Source organism: Triturus cristatus, chromosome 6, assembly GCF_964204655.1.
Source record: "Triturus cristatus chromosome 6, aTriCri1.1, whole genome shotgun sequence".
In the NCBI taxonomy this organism is placed as follows: domain Eukaryota; kingdom Metazoa; phylum Chordata; class Amphibia; order Caudata; family Salamandridae; genus Triturus; species Triturus cristatus.
The window spans coordinates 964,825,411-964,839,882 of record NC_140589.1 but is presented as its reverse complement, the minus strand read 5'-3'; the positions used below and the strand labels follow the sequence as shown (position 1 = coordinate 964,839,882).

Sequence of the window (14,472 nt, the reverse complement as noted above, 5' to 3'; positions counted from 1 at the left end):
CCCAGTTTTTTTTCTAAATCTCCCTCTTACCAAGTTCAAAATGTTCGCAAGTATGGTACATTGGATCATGGAAGGCAGGAGGAATTGGGGTAGGGACATGGGCTCGGATAACAGAGGACAGGCGGGACATGGAGAGGTGCACCAAACTGACCCTACAGGGCAGGCATCAGGGTTTGCAGGAGCACAATACACCACACAGGGCATGCGGGACGGGAGTGCAGCACAACAATCCATAGAAAGCAATACGGAGGGGACAGGACCATGCACATGGACAACAGAGAACAGAGGGGAAAGAGGCAATGGTAGCTAGCTGACCATAATGGACAGACAGGAGAGAAAGCTGCAGCATAACAGACCATAAAGGGCAGGAGGAACGGATCAGGGGCATTACAATGGAACAGACAAGCCAGGAGGGAGGGAATAGGGGTCTGCACATGGAAACAGAGGGCTGGGGGCAAGGGGGCAGGGCAGGAGCAGTAAGATGACCATGGAGGTCAGGCAGGATGGGCACTAGAAACAAGACACACCATGGAGAGCAACAGTGAGACTATGATGGTATGCACACACACCATGGAGGGAAGGTGGGAGGGGTCAGGGGCAGCTAGCTGACACACAGGGAAGGTGGGAGGGGCTGTGGCAGCACAGAAGACCATGCATGGCAAGCGGTAGGGTTAGTAGCAGCACAATAGCTATGATGGGCAAGAAGGAGGGTGCAGGGGCATGCACAAAGGACCATGGAGGATAGAAGGGAGGCTCAGGACCTGGGCACAGACAAGAGAGTTCAGGGGAAGGGGCCTCACAACAGACCGCGCGGGGCAGGCAGGAGGAGTAGTTGCAGCACAACAGACCACGGAGGGCAGAAGGGTGTGGCAGTAAAATGGACCATGGAGGACAGGAGGAAGGGGATAGGGGCATGGCATGTGGACAGGCAGGGTGGAGGTGGCAGGGACAGGTTACAGTCATCTGACAATGCTAGGCAGGTGGGACTGGTACATCATGCTAAATGGAGGGCAGTGGCAGCACATCAGACCATGCATGGCAGGAGGGAGGAGGCTAGTCCATGGATTCATACAACAGAGGATAGGGAGGAGGTGATGGGGCAGCAAGCTAACTGTCCAGAGAAGGTGGGTATTAGGAACTTTATTGTTTTTAAAATGTGTGTCTGTGCGAACTACTTAAAATATGAACAAGTATGCAGCATAATCTCACTTTTATTCAGGAAGAAGAGGACGTTTGTGACTGTGACTCTGGGTTCACTTGGCAGAAGCTTCCCCTGACCCTCCACCCCGCATCGCAAAATGTAATGCCCGTGAAAAGGGTAGGTGAACCGAGTGTTATATAGAACATAGTCCTGAGAGCACGATTGAAAATGAAAACTAGATATAGTGTATGGTATAAACAATGCACCAAAAAGTGTGATATAAGATGAACCGGGGCGTGAAATATAATATGCAATAAATACATTGTGCGCAATGACAGATTCATTGGAGAGCGCGAGATAGCACAGGCACTAGCGCGTGCTATGCGATATGCGCCTTGGAGGGTAATATGCACAGGGCAGTGTTGTGTAACCTAACTAGTCTCTAAAGTTGTAATATAAAATATGTGCTGGGGAGTGTAACGTTGTATATGCACTGTGACAAAGATATGGATCCCAGATTGTAATATTATGGCATAGCGCTGTGCGTTATAACATAGGCATCGAGGAAGGCACGTTAGATGGGGCAATATAACCTGTGCGAAGGCAAGTGTGGCATGACATATTCACGGTGTGGTGTTACAGTGCACATGGGCTAGAGAGTGTCATAGCATACGCACTAGCTGGTGGAATACAACACAGAGGTGTGTGGCACTCGGCGGGCACTGGTGGGTGGAACACAGCATTGGGCTCAGCCAGGAGTGTGCTGTGACTCTCAAGTGAGGTTCGTCTCCTTTCCAGAGAGTGAAATAAAAAGTATTACACATCCGGCGGTGGATGTGTGTTTTATTAACCGTGAGGGGGGTTTCTTGCATAGTTTTGGTTGAATTTTTGTCGCATCCCCTTTGAATGGCTTGGTGTGCGTGTGTATTAAATGTGCCCGTCAAAGCTACCCATGTTTCTATAAATAAACAACAAGGGTGTCTACTTGGAGAGTACCCACCGGCGGGGGCGCCGGGATTGGGCACGGTAGGGCATCAGACACGTCAGAGCTTCACTAGCGGTGTAAATACATTCCACATGGATTCATTGTATGCATAGTCGCCTTTTAATGAATATCACGTAAATCGTCATGGTGATAGGTACATACGGTTTGTCCAGCAGGTCCTAGGTGTTTCTATAAATATATATATTTCTAAAAATAATTAAAAACAAAGGCCGGCCCCTGGGGGTTGGAGTCATCGGGGCCAATTAAGGTCTTGGGAGGGGGGCTCCCTCAATAAAATTAGGGGGCAGGCCCTGGGGGATGGGGTCCCCAGGGCCAATAAATTAGAAAAAGAAGGGGGGCCACACAGCCCCCCTTCTTAAAAAAATAAAATAAATAAAAGACAGGCTTCGCGCCGGAGGCCACGCCCCCTCCTTGCAGCACTCTGCAAACGCGCCCCCTGGCCAGTTGTAAGTTGGGGAATTAATTCCCCTTCAATACTGAGGGTCCCTGAGGGCCGACTAGCCCAACAGGTATCTCCAGTATGCGCCAGGGAGCTGCGTTGCAGACAGGTGTTCTGAGGCCACGCCCCTTTTTTAAACCTCTCTGCAGCGCAGCTCTGTGGCACTTACTGGAGGTACCTAATGGGCTAGTTTGACCCTAGGGACCCTTAGGATTCAAGGGGACTTAATCTCTCAACTTAGAACGGCCACAGGGCGCGTTTACACAGTGGTGAAGGGAGGGGACGGGGCCTGAGGTGACGTGTGCAAGCACGCCCTGTGGCGCGTTTTAAGTTGGGAAAATAATTCCCTTTCAATCCTGAGGGACCCTGGGGGCCAACTAGCCCACCAGGTGCTTCCAGTAAGCGCCACTGCTCTGCGTTGCAGAGAGGTGGTGCAGGGGGTGCCCCTTTTTACACCTCTCTACAATGGCGCTTACTGGACGTACCTAGTGAGCTATTTTGCCCCTAGGGACCCCTAGGATTCAATGGGACTTAATCTCCCAACTTAAAACAGCCACAGGGTGCGTTTACACAGTGTTGAAGGGAGGGGACGGGGCCTGAGGTGACGTGTACAAACACGCCCTACGGCTCGTTTTAATTTGGGGAAATAATTCCCCTTCAATCCTGAGGGCTCCTGTGGGCTAACTAGCCCACCAGGTGCTTCCAGTAAGCGCCACTGAGCTGCGTTGCAGAGAGGTGGTCCAGGCCGGGCCACTTTTTACACCTCTCTGCAACGCAGCTCTGTGGCGCTTACTGGAGGTACCTAGTGGGCTACTTGGACCCTAGGGACACTCAGGATTCAAATGAACTTAATCTCCCAACTAAAAACGGCCACAGGGAGTGTTTACACAGTGGTGAAGGGAGGGGGCAGGGCCTGAGTTAACTTGTGCAAACGCCCTGTGGCACGTTTTAGGTTGGGGAAATAATTCACCTTCAATCCTGAGGGACCCTGAGGGCCAACTAGCCCACCAGGTGCTTCCAGTAAGCGCCACTGCTCTGCGTTGCAGAGAGGAGGTCTAGGCCGTGCCCCTTTTTACATCTCTCTGCAACGCAGTTCTGTGGCGCTTACTGTAGGTACTTAGTGGTCTAGTTGGACCCTAGGGACCCTCAGGATTACAGGGGACTTAAATCTCCCAAATTAAAACGGCCACAGGGTGTGTTTACACAGTGGGGAAGGGAGGGAACGGGTCCTGAGGTGACGTGTGCAAACACGCCCTGTGGCGCGTTTTAAGAGGTAGTTTTAATCCCCCTGCCCTATTATATACTAGGGGCTTACAGAGGAGGTCATGCTAATCACAGGGGGACCCCAATGCATAGTGTTCCCTAGTGTATGTAGGTGTTTTCACTGTATTCTGAGTGTCTTTTAACATAGCACTGGCTCTAGGACTGGTTAGTCAGACTCAGTTACCACCAGTATCGGTCTGAAAAAGTTGAGGGTACAGGATGATTTTGCAACAAGGCTTCTTTCTGCTCTTCTGTTTGTTCTTTCTGCACATTATCCTTCTTCTTGCACTTTTCTTCGTCTTTGAGGACTTCTGTTGCTTCTTTCTGCATTTCTTTTTTTCTTTCTGTGAATTTTTTCCTCTTTCTTCACATGTCCTATCTCTGTAGGCATAGTTAGAAATTAGCATTTAAAAAACCTTTGAAATTCACTGAAAAAACCATAGGTTTCAGGCACGTTATAGTTAGGAATTAGCATTTAAAAAACCTTAAAAATTCACTGAAAAAACCATAGGTTTCAGGGGCGTTAGCTGGACTTTTCACTCATACAAAACCATTGAAATTCCCCCGTTATAGTTAGTTCAGCTAACTATAACTCGCACGCCCGCAAGTTGGAACCCTGCTACTTTCGTTTTCGCAAGCAGCTCAAAACTCTGCTTTTCCCTAAATAAGTTTTTTCCTCCCCTCTTGGCCTATCTCAAGCTCTCACAGCGCGGGGATGCCTTCGGGTCACCAGGCGCTTTACAAATCTTTAAATAAATTAAATAAATAATGCACTGCTGATGACGTCACATATTACATCACTCGTGACATGGTCAATGACATCACTCATGACATCGCTGATGACATCTCAAATGACATCACTGATGACATCACTGATGGCATCATCCTTGTGATTGAGTGGCAGACCTCCTCTCACCCTAATATAACCTTTGATACACACATTCAAAAATAGAAACTAAAAGTTTCAAAACAATGGACATACCAATACCAGTTACAGCAACCTATTCAGTAATTCTAAGATCCACATACACATCCACTCATTCACCAACAGTCCTATACAGTCACTCATACATGTACTCACTCATCATATGTACTCATACACCTATACATCCTGTTACACAATGTCACTCATTCATAGATTTACTCACACGCATAGTCACTCATGCTAATAAAGAATCAAACATCCATTTACTTGCATATACAGTTATACACACACCACCACACTTACTTCTACAGAAACTTATACATACCTAGGGCCTCATGTAGGTAGCTAAATGCCGGTCGGTAACGGCCGAAATTCGGTAAATATCGCGTTACCGACCGGTATTTAGGCATTTGCGATGTAGGAGGCATGATTTCAGGATTCTGTAATTTACCGAATCGGTAATGGATCGGTAAAATACCGAATCGGTAAAATACAGATTCGGTAAATTACCGAATCCTGAAATCATATGTAGGGAGCACTCAAAAGAGTGAATATTAGTATTAAGAATTCGGTATTTACCACCAAATACAGGTTGGTGATAAATAACGAATACCTTGCAAACAGCTATAGTTTGCTGATTTAAAAGTGCCATGTGGCAGACATACATGCCCTTAGGGCATGTATGTGCGCCACATGTGCACACATGCACGAATCAGGGGTGCAACAGGGTGTCAATGTGACACCCTGCCACCCATGATAATGCCTCCCCTATTACCGATTCGGTATTTACCGAATCGGTAATAGTAACTGGCTTCCCATTCATTCCTATGGGCCTCCAGGCCCATAGGAATGAATGGGAAGGGATGCATTATTACCGATTCGGTAAATACCGATTCATAAATACCGATATTTACCGATTCGGTAATAATTACCGATTATTTACCTACATACTATTTACCGATTCATAAATACCGAATCGGTAAAATTCGGTATTTATGAATCGGTAAATGGTATGTTACCTACATATGGCCCCTAGTCTTTTAAACAATCACTTATAGAAACACAACCTTATTCATACAGGAACTCTTCCAATCTCTCACTCTCACATATACTCACTTATATACACCAATAGTCACATATACTAGTTTAAAACATATGTAGTTACTCATAAAGACACTATTGAGACAGTCATTCACTCACTAACACACCCATGCACCCATACAGTCCTGCACACATGCTGTCTTCAACACATACAAACAGTAAGTCACTCATTCATGCACCTATGCACTGCGTAATACCCCCCACCGAACCATACAGACACTCAGACACTCATACCGATGCTCAAAAAAACAACTAATAACCTATATAGACACTTGTGTAGCTACTCACCAACCCATGCAGCCACTTATACACAAAGTGAGAGACTGATACAGATATTTACATATTTAAACATTACTCACTGAGCCATCTATTCACTAAGATACACTTAATCAGTCAGTTATACAATCAATTTTTCAAAAACAAATCATCCATTTAGACACTTATATACCCATGTATTCTTCCACCAACCTTGAGATATACATATATAAAACATATTTAATTTTCAGAACAACACACATTCACTGGATGATGTCATCAGTGATGTCATTTGAGATGTCATCAGTGATGTCATCAGTGATGTCACTGACCATGTCATGAGTGATGTAATATGTGACGTCATCAGCAGTGCATTGCGGGCGCGCGAGTTATAGTTAGCTGAACTAACTATAACGGGGGAATTTCAATGGTTTTGTACGTGTGAAAAGTCCAGCTAACTATATCGCCCCTGAAACCTATGGTTTTTTCAGTGAATTTCTAAGGTTTTTTAAATGCTAATTCCTAACTATAACGTGCCTGAAACCTATGGTTTTTTCAGTGAATATATATATATATATATATATATATCAGTGCGCTTGCCTTTGTTCCTCTGTTCTACGTGAAGAAAGCAAGAGTAGACCCAAATTCGTCTTGAGTGATTTTTATTTTGCAATCACCATGTCGCCATGACGCGCTTCGGCCGGAAGAGACGGCCTTGATCACATATATATATATATATATATATCCGATCAGAGTATAGACTCCCTCCTGCTTCCTGTTGGTTGGAAAGAGAGTCACGGACCCAAGATTCATGGCAGAAACTATTCTTTATTTTAGAATAGCCGTATGACGCATTTCGGGCAGTGAGATGCCCTTCATCACATGCAGAAACGCAGTCCGCCTTCAGTTTTTATAATGCATTGTGTCATACACCCGTGTCACGTGTTGAACAAATAAACAGAGACAGCATACTATGCTGGAACCTTTCGTCTAGTCTTACTTCAGGTCCGCTAATTTCTCTATTAAGTCCATTGTAAGCGCGCTAAATACTGTTTTGTCAACCAAACTGGTGAGTTGATATTAATTGCACATTATAGCTGATAATACACAGTCATATCTTGGAGTGATGCCTCATAATATGAAGGATACAATCATGCATTAACTAAAAAACATATTGAAATATATTAATAATTTCGAATATAATAAATGTTTTTTAAAAAACACTAAAAAACACTTAAAAACACATCTGTAAAATAATTAAACACACAATATTAAATATTAAATGTTAAAACATATTCCTGCATAAATGCATTAGTTAGAGATGTCAACACTGAGGCTGTGCAAATGCGCAATAAAGAATCTCACTTTATAATATTAGTTTTTTGACCAGTAACTAGATAGGTAAATATATTAAGCCAGGGAATTGTTTTATTGTGGAGTACTGCTCCTATTACTGCTTGAATGCTAGTTCTGGCTGGACCTCTATGTCATGATTTGTATAGAGGAAAGGTATATGCCCTGACCTAATTACATGTACCTATTGCTAATGGAATAAAATAGACTGAAAAATTCAGACCATAGTGATTATACGTTACGAAAGTTCAGGGCTCCCAAAAAGTGCTATGTGCTGTATGGTAGGATTAAAAAAACCTTACCTGTTTAATAAAGTGCTAGTGCTAAAAAATGTAATAAATAGTCAGACTATGGGTTAAAAATCAATGAAGTACAAAAAATATAGCAGCAGCTGAGGAACTATATATACTTAAAATCTGAATTGATTCATTCAGATATTGTAGTATTAAATCCCGATAGCAGCAACACAGAACTCAAAGAACCAATATGGTCTACACCTGCACATGAATTAAGTCATTCATCTAATGTTACTGTTATAGCATATTCTGCATGGGTTTAAAATGGTAGGATTACAGTTAGAGTTGAAGTCAATGCAATCATTGATAGGGCTGCCTCTGTTGTTATATTATCTGATTCCAGAAAGTTATGTAAGTCTTCTGTATTGTTCAGCCCTTTGGGGAATTTGCTATCCAATTCAAGGATTATTCGGGATTCCAATTGACAGTTTTTTTGTGTGTGTGTTCTTTCAAAAAAATGTATATGGCCTCTGCAGCCCTGATTCACACCTCATTAAATCCTGCTGTGCTGCTTAAATGAGGCGAAGCAGCACAGTAGGAGAATTTAAAGAAGTGATCTTCTGTCCCCATTTCTAAGAGGGCCGGTCCAGGTGCAGGTTCACCGGATCAGCCCTTAAATACCAGGACATTTCTTTAAATGACCCAGGCTCTACCCAAAAACCGGGACATTTCTTCAATTTGGAGAAAAGTGTCGGGACACTACTCCAAAAACCGGAACCGTCTGGGGAAATCCAGGACATCTGGTCACCCTAACCAAGAGGCCAATAATATTATGTGATAAGGAGGGAACGCCTAATGTCACTGCTGCTACCCTTGGCCCTGCTTACCCTCACGTGAACCGACGTCCATGGGAACGTCCCTGCTCAGTGGAATCTTGATTAGCATCATTCTTTTGCTACTGCTTAATCGAATACATAACACTGTGAAAGAGACACCTCTGCAAGCACCGCCTGCGTTGATATGGAAGCTCTGAATCAAGTACTTGTCTAACAAATGCCAAACATTCGCGTGCGCGTGGCTATCTGCCTTCCTCTAAACCTGAAACTGAAATGGCATACTCATTGCAAAGCCACTTACACTTGAACCCATCACAGAAGCTTCAGGAGCAGCAGCCAGCATCAGTGCTCTGCAGGAGGCCGGGTATAGTCATCTAAGAATCACGGTTCATGAAATGCTCTGCAGGAAATGCAGTCACCGAGGGAGAGTGACTGGGTGCCAGCTCTTTAGTAAACAGACCCAGGAGAATAACCGGCTAATGCGTACTACAGCAAGCCACTGAAGGTTGCCAAGTGCCCTGATGTGACTCTTTTCGTCTTGATCAGACATCAACCGTGAGATTTACTTTGGAGCCAGGGCCTGGAACCCGGTACCATCATGGTCTGTTGCAGACTTGTCAACTTTTAAAACTTTTTTACTGAGTGAGGAAGGGCGGGGCTTTGTGCTGAGCGCAGCCTGTGGCACCTTTGCTCACTGCCTATCCCTTCCCTCAGAGAACAAGCATTTGCAATGCAATAGGTCTCGTATTTGAGAGAGTTTAAGCTATTGGTGTTGTAAATGACAACGCCCTTTATTTATCTGTTTTGATAATTAACACATAAATAAAAGGCATTGTCATTTACAATGCCAATAGCTCAAACTCTTGTAAATGTGCAACTTCGACCGCCACGGGCTACTTGGAACGGGACAGGCTGCCTGGAAAGTGAAAGCCTGCATTGCGCGCTGAATGTTACAGGAAAGCATGTCGTGCCAGCAGTAGGTAATGCTCATTAAAGAACATAGTGCTTACAGACTAAATAAGACGTACTGTGTAACAAAGTAAAAGGGCCAGTCGTCATGGGAGGTTACAAATGAAGGCAAGGCAGTACCAAGGAGGGACTAGCAAGTCTATTAACAAATCAGAAGCCAGCATTTAAGGAAAGACAATTACACAAGCCAATGACAACTATGGGCGGAGAGTGGGTGGGGCTTCAAATCCTTACTCCAATACAGTAGGCCTCGCAGCGCATGCACTGCCCAGGCTAGACCTAAAAAAGCCACCCATGTCCTGAGGAGGTTTTACACCCCGGGCTTGACTGTGGCTGAGAAAAATGCCACACAATGAGGTGAACTGTTCAAGCAAAAAAGGCTTGGGTCCTTATGCTACCTGGACTGGACCACTATAGTAATATATAACATACAAGATGTACAGATAGATCTGGACATCTTGTATGTTATATAACACAATGAGGTGAAAGCAGGGGCGTAACACAGGCCTCCACAGCCCCCGCACTGTGGGGGTGCCAAGCTCCATGGGGCCCCTGAGCACCACACTTTGGCCGAAAAGATCCTGACAGAGTCCGGAGGGGGCCCCTCCACGTACCTTGCAGGGGGCCCCCTTATTACCGTTACGCCACTGAAAGTCTGCTCTCTGCAGGGGATCCCAGCTCATTGTGTGCGCACCGTGTGATATCAGCTTCTCAGCGTATGACCGTATGAAGGGAGCTAATATTGTGTAACACATGATGATACCCTGTGAGCTGGAAGTTCTACTGTTGCCTTCAGAGCAGGAGAGCTTATGATGTGCGCATCTTCTGAGAGGAACGTAGATCTCTAAAGCACAGGAAAGCTATGCTGCCCCATGAGATAAGTATTTATTACATATCATATTTTAAAAGTGTGTGTGAGACAGAGAGACATGGAGCTACCATCTTTATCATACCCTTCTGTCTCTGCTACAACATGTCCCACATTTAACGCTTCTGTACCGGGCCCGGTAGGCACCTCTGGGCGAATATGGAACACTGCATACCCAGCACAGTGTAACAATCACGAGGCTACAACCCCATGTCCTACTGTTGAAACAACATACACTGCACTCAAATTATGGTGTGACATAGGACTGTTGATACCACCTAAACTAAGGCATCAAGCGTTCACCCAGACCTAGAAACAGCTGAATAATTGCTTTTTTGTGGAAAACCCCATATCTGATGAACAGACTTCATATAAGCAATTTAAAAAGCTCTCATAAATTTAGGCGTGCACATTTCTTGCATTTATCTTTTTCATGATCACACACTGTGCCAATAATATACTAATAATGATGATTATAAGCACAACAATAACAATACAGCCAGAAAACAATGCATTTATCAGTCATCCCTTGTATCGTTGTAAAATGCAGAATTCTACACTTGAGTGACATTTTGTACCTGAATCAGTCAATGTCTCGTGTCACCTGAGGAGCGTGAACGCGCGTGGCAACGAACAAGTGTCTGCTGGACAAGCACATCCCGGTCTGCAGAGGCAAACATGAATGAAGGCATGCACGTGAGCCGCGCGCTGGGGCGTCTGAGGCGTGACAGAAGCCACGGCGCCCCAGTGCCACCCCGGTACCCTCTGCCGTGCCAGCGGCAACACTCTGCAGGTCACCGGGGCGGGCGGGTCTGTCATGTGTACAGTGACGCGCGCTCAAGGAAACCCTCGTCCTCCTCCCACCGGACCTCCATGCACCCCCTCCCCGCCCCCCGCGTTGCCACCACTGATAACAGAGCCGTATTACCTGCCCCACCTCAGCACGGCAGTCCCATGTCCTCAGTCGTCACGCCAAGAATGCGGCAGCCGCAGCCTGGAAATTCCCATTGTCCGCTCTCTGAAGCCATCCGCACAAAAAGAAAGAAAAGGGAAATTAAGCAGCAGCCAGAAATCCACATCAATCATAAATCAGTGACTGCTAGAGCGCATGGTAGGAGACTTACTGATGTAAGCGAGTCACCAGAGAAAATACCCACCGATGACGCATATCCCGGCATAAAAATAGCAGCAGGGCCCCCAGAGGGATTATTCAACAGCCTACATTTAGACTTCCTTCCCAGAGACCTGCAGTCAGTGTTGCTGTTGTTAGATAGCAGGGCAGAGCGTCCACAGGCAGCACCAGAAACACTGACCACAACACACGAACACCTGCCATGAACCGAGCCATTTTACATTTCCCTTCAACTGAAATGTTTCTTTCTGGTATTAACAGGGATGAACAAATCAAAATTCGGAGAATATTGTGTTGTTATATGAGGTTAAGTGAGGCCCCTCTCCACACGTTTATGTATTCAATTGTGTAATCTTTTCTAGTTGAGTAATTTGGTTATCGAATATAATAACATTTTAATGTGTCCAGCAACTGGCGTAGACAAACCTGGACAGGCACACTGGAAACATACACATCATTATGGGCTTAGTCCCACTGAATTTACTGGCAATATCAACCTCCCACCTCTGTTTTGCAGAACAGTTCTGCCACAGAACTATGCATGGATATGATAAACTGGTGCCATAATGAGAGTTCCGTGCAAAAAAACAAATTCGCTGGCACAATAAAGCAATTTGGCCAAAACAGATTTACTCTTGACAGAAAGAGCTAAATGAGTGTCTAGCAAAGCATGTTTCCTTGATACATAGCCCTGTGAATCAGTTGTAGAGAGGATTAGGGTCATGATGGACTGTGAATTTTGGTAAATCAAAACAACTAGTCAGACATTTCCAATGTGGCTACCAAAAATTGAGGATGGTGCTACACTGGGTAGAGCTCAAAGAAAAGGGTGTTTAATGGATTTGCCTGGTTTTAAGGTGACGCAGGAGATGGGGCGTGGGGAGGGTCGCCTAAGAGTGTCCCTGTGGTCTGCATCATTTTTCAGTTATCAAGAAGCACTGTGTTTCAGCAGTTGTTTCAGCAGTTGTTCTGAACATGTGGACCCAGCTGAATCATTACTGAAATCTGGGGACCCCCACAGAGTCATTATTGGAAGCTGGGGACCCCCAGCCTAAGCAATTTCTATGATTTTACTCTCAAAACAATACATAAAATTACAAAGTATACACCAAACAAATGCTCAAATATTGAATAATTGTGTTTAATTCACAATCAAATATTGAAAAGGTTTTGACATTTTCAATGTTGCTTCTTTATTTGTATATACTTCAATATTTTAATGTATTCCTTTTAATATTAATATTATCTAATTTTGTAATACAGTCGCAGACTACCTGAGTAGGATTCATGGACCCCCAGGGGGTTCTCGGACCACAGGTTAAGAACCTTTAGTCTACAGAAATATTGTCTGACATATTGTCTCCTAAACATAGTTTACAATAATATTGCTCCACTGGGTGTAGTTTTTCTGTTAGCTCCAACGGGGCGACATTTTTGTAAACCATATTTAAGACACAATATTTATGTCAGATGATATTATGACACCAATTTCCCAAGAAACAGCTTGTGCAAAAGTGACCGCTGATATTGCTTATATCACATGGATGCCAGTGAGGATAACCCTCCCATTAGCAAAACTGTCTTCCTTGTTCTCACTTTGCAACTACTCTTCCCCAATCTACTCTACATTGCACTGCTGCTTACTAGCGAGGTTTGCCCTGTATAGATGCCGATACATTCACATATCTTAGCACTTTATTATTGATGTACCTTACCAGGGACATGCTCATGTTAGACAGATCACTGACTGGGGCGTAGCGACTGAATAGGGTTTGTGTGTCACTCTGGCATGTATGGAAACAGACTTTTTGAGGTCTCTCTTCTCGACTGTTAGCCAAGGAAGAGTTTTAGTGCTTACAAGTTAAACTGAATTAATACTCAATATCAGTACATCAATTTTTATTAATTTTGGGCATATTTTGTGATTGCTGACTACAGCCAGATGTTGACACAACTGCATTTACTGAGGTTTACAGGCAATTGCTAAAGAGCCGAGAGTGGCGCCTTGGCAGTGCCTTGGTTTCTGGCTGTGTTGGTGGAGGTCATTGGCATATGAAAAGCAGCATAGTTGTCGGTGGTTTATTTTCTTCAGCACCCCAGTGGAGGTTAAAGTCACCGAGGAAGAGGGCGTTGTCCGAACTGATTAATTGTGCTGGGTGGAATTCAATGGACTCTTCGATGAAGGTGTTGATTTAAATGGGTCAGTGATGGGGGAGGGTAGATAACGTTAAACATGAGGTTAGAGGTATCTCGTAAGATTATTTACAATGGTAAACACTCAAAGGATTGAAAGCGGGTATTGGGGCAAAGCCTGCAGCTCAGAAAGTTTCTGTATATGATTGCTAATCTCCTGCCTTGTCTGCCTACCCAGTCATTTCTCAGAATGGAGTAGAAAGAGGTTAGCAAGGGCAAAGGAACACTGTTTGCAGTATCAATCAACCAGGTTTTGTTGATGACCAGGATGTCGATATTGTGGTCGATGATTATGTCTGACATCTCGAGGGAGTGTTTGACTGCAGAGCAAAGTTATTCACCATGCAAGTGAGGGAGGAATTGGCGAGTTTATGCTTAGTTTGTCCGATAGGAGGATTGGTAATATACATCAGGTTTGCAGATAATTTGAGATTTTAGGTGGGCATGAGAAATGGATCTCGGGTATCATTAATAGTGGGGATAGAAAGACTGTTTTCTGTTTGAGTGTGGATATCAGTGTCGGAGGACTTGGTGTTTTCATAGCTTTTTACAAGTTTGAGTATTTCATGCTCTTTGAGTTGGGAATGAGCCCATTTGGGTCTGGATGAACAATTGTCCCTAGGGAATGTGTTTGGAAAGAGGTTCTTGAACTGCGCCGGATGTGGTGGGTAGCATTTGTGGGAGGTAAACGAGTTGCTGAAATGAGAGAAACCCTGGGTAAGGATGTCTAGTTTCTTAATGAGATGAGAAATAGA

General features: G+C 44.5%; 1 protein-coding gene across 4 annotated transcripts in view; it reads right to left on the bottom strand.

The window, feature by feature from the left end:
• Positions 1 to 14,472, bottom strand: part of HIVEP2 (HIVEP zinc finger 2) — a 453,335-nt gene that overhangs the window by 314,844 nt on the left and 124,019 nt on the right. For 2 of the 4 annotated variants that reach the window (XM_085611672.1, XM_085611673.1), the window contains exon 2: positions 11,321 to 11,410. The gene's annotated coding sequence lies outside the window, so the exon portion shown is untranslated. The remainder of the gene's footprint in view (positions 1 to 11,320; positions 11,411 to 14,472) is intronic. The other 2 variants (XM_085611675.1, XM_085611674.1) reach the window with 1 other exon arrangement.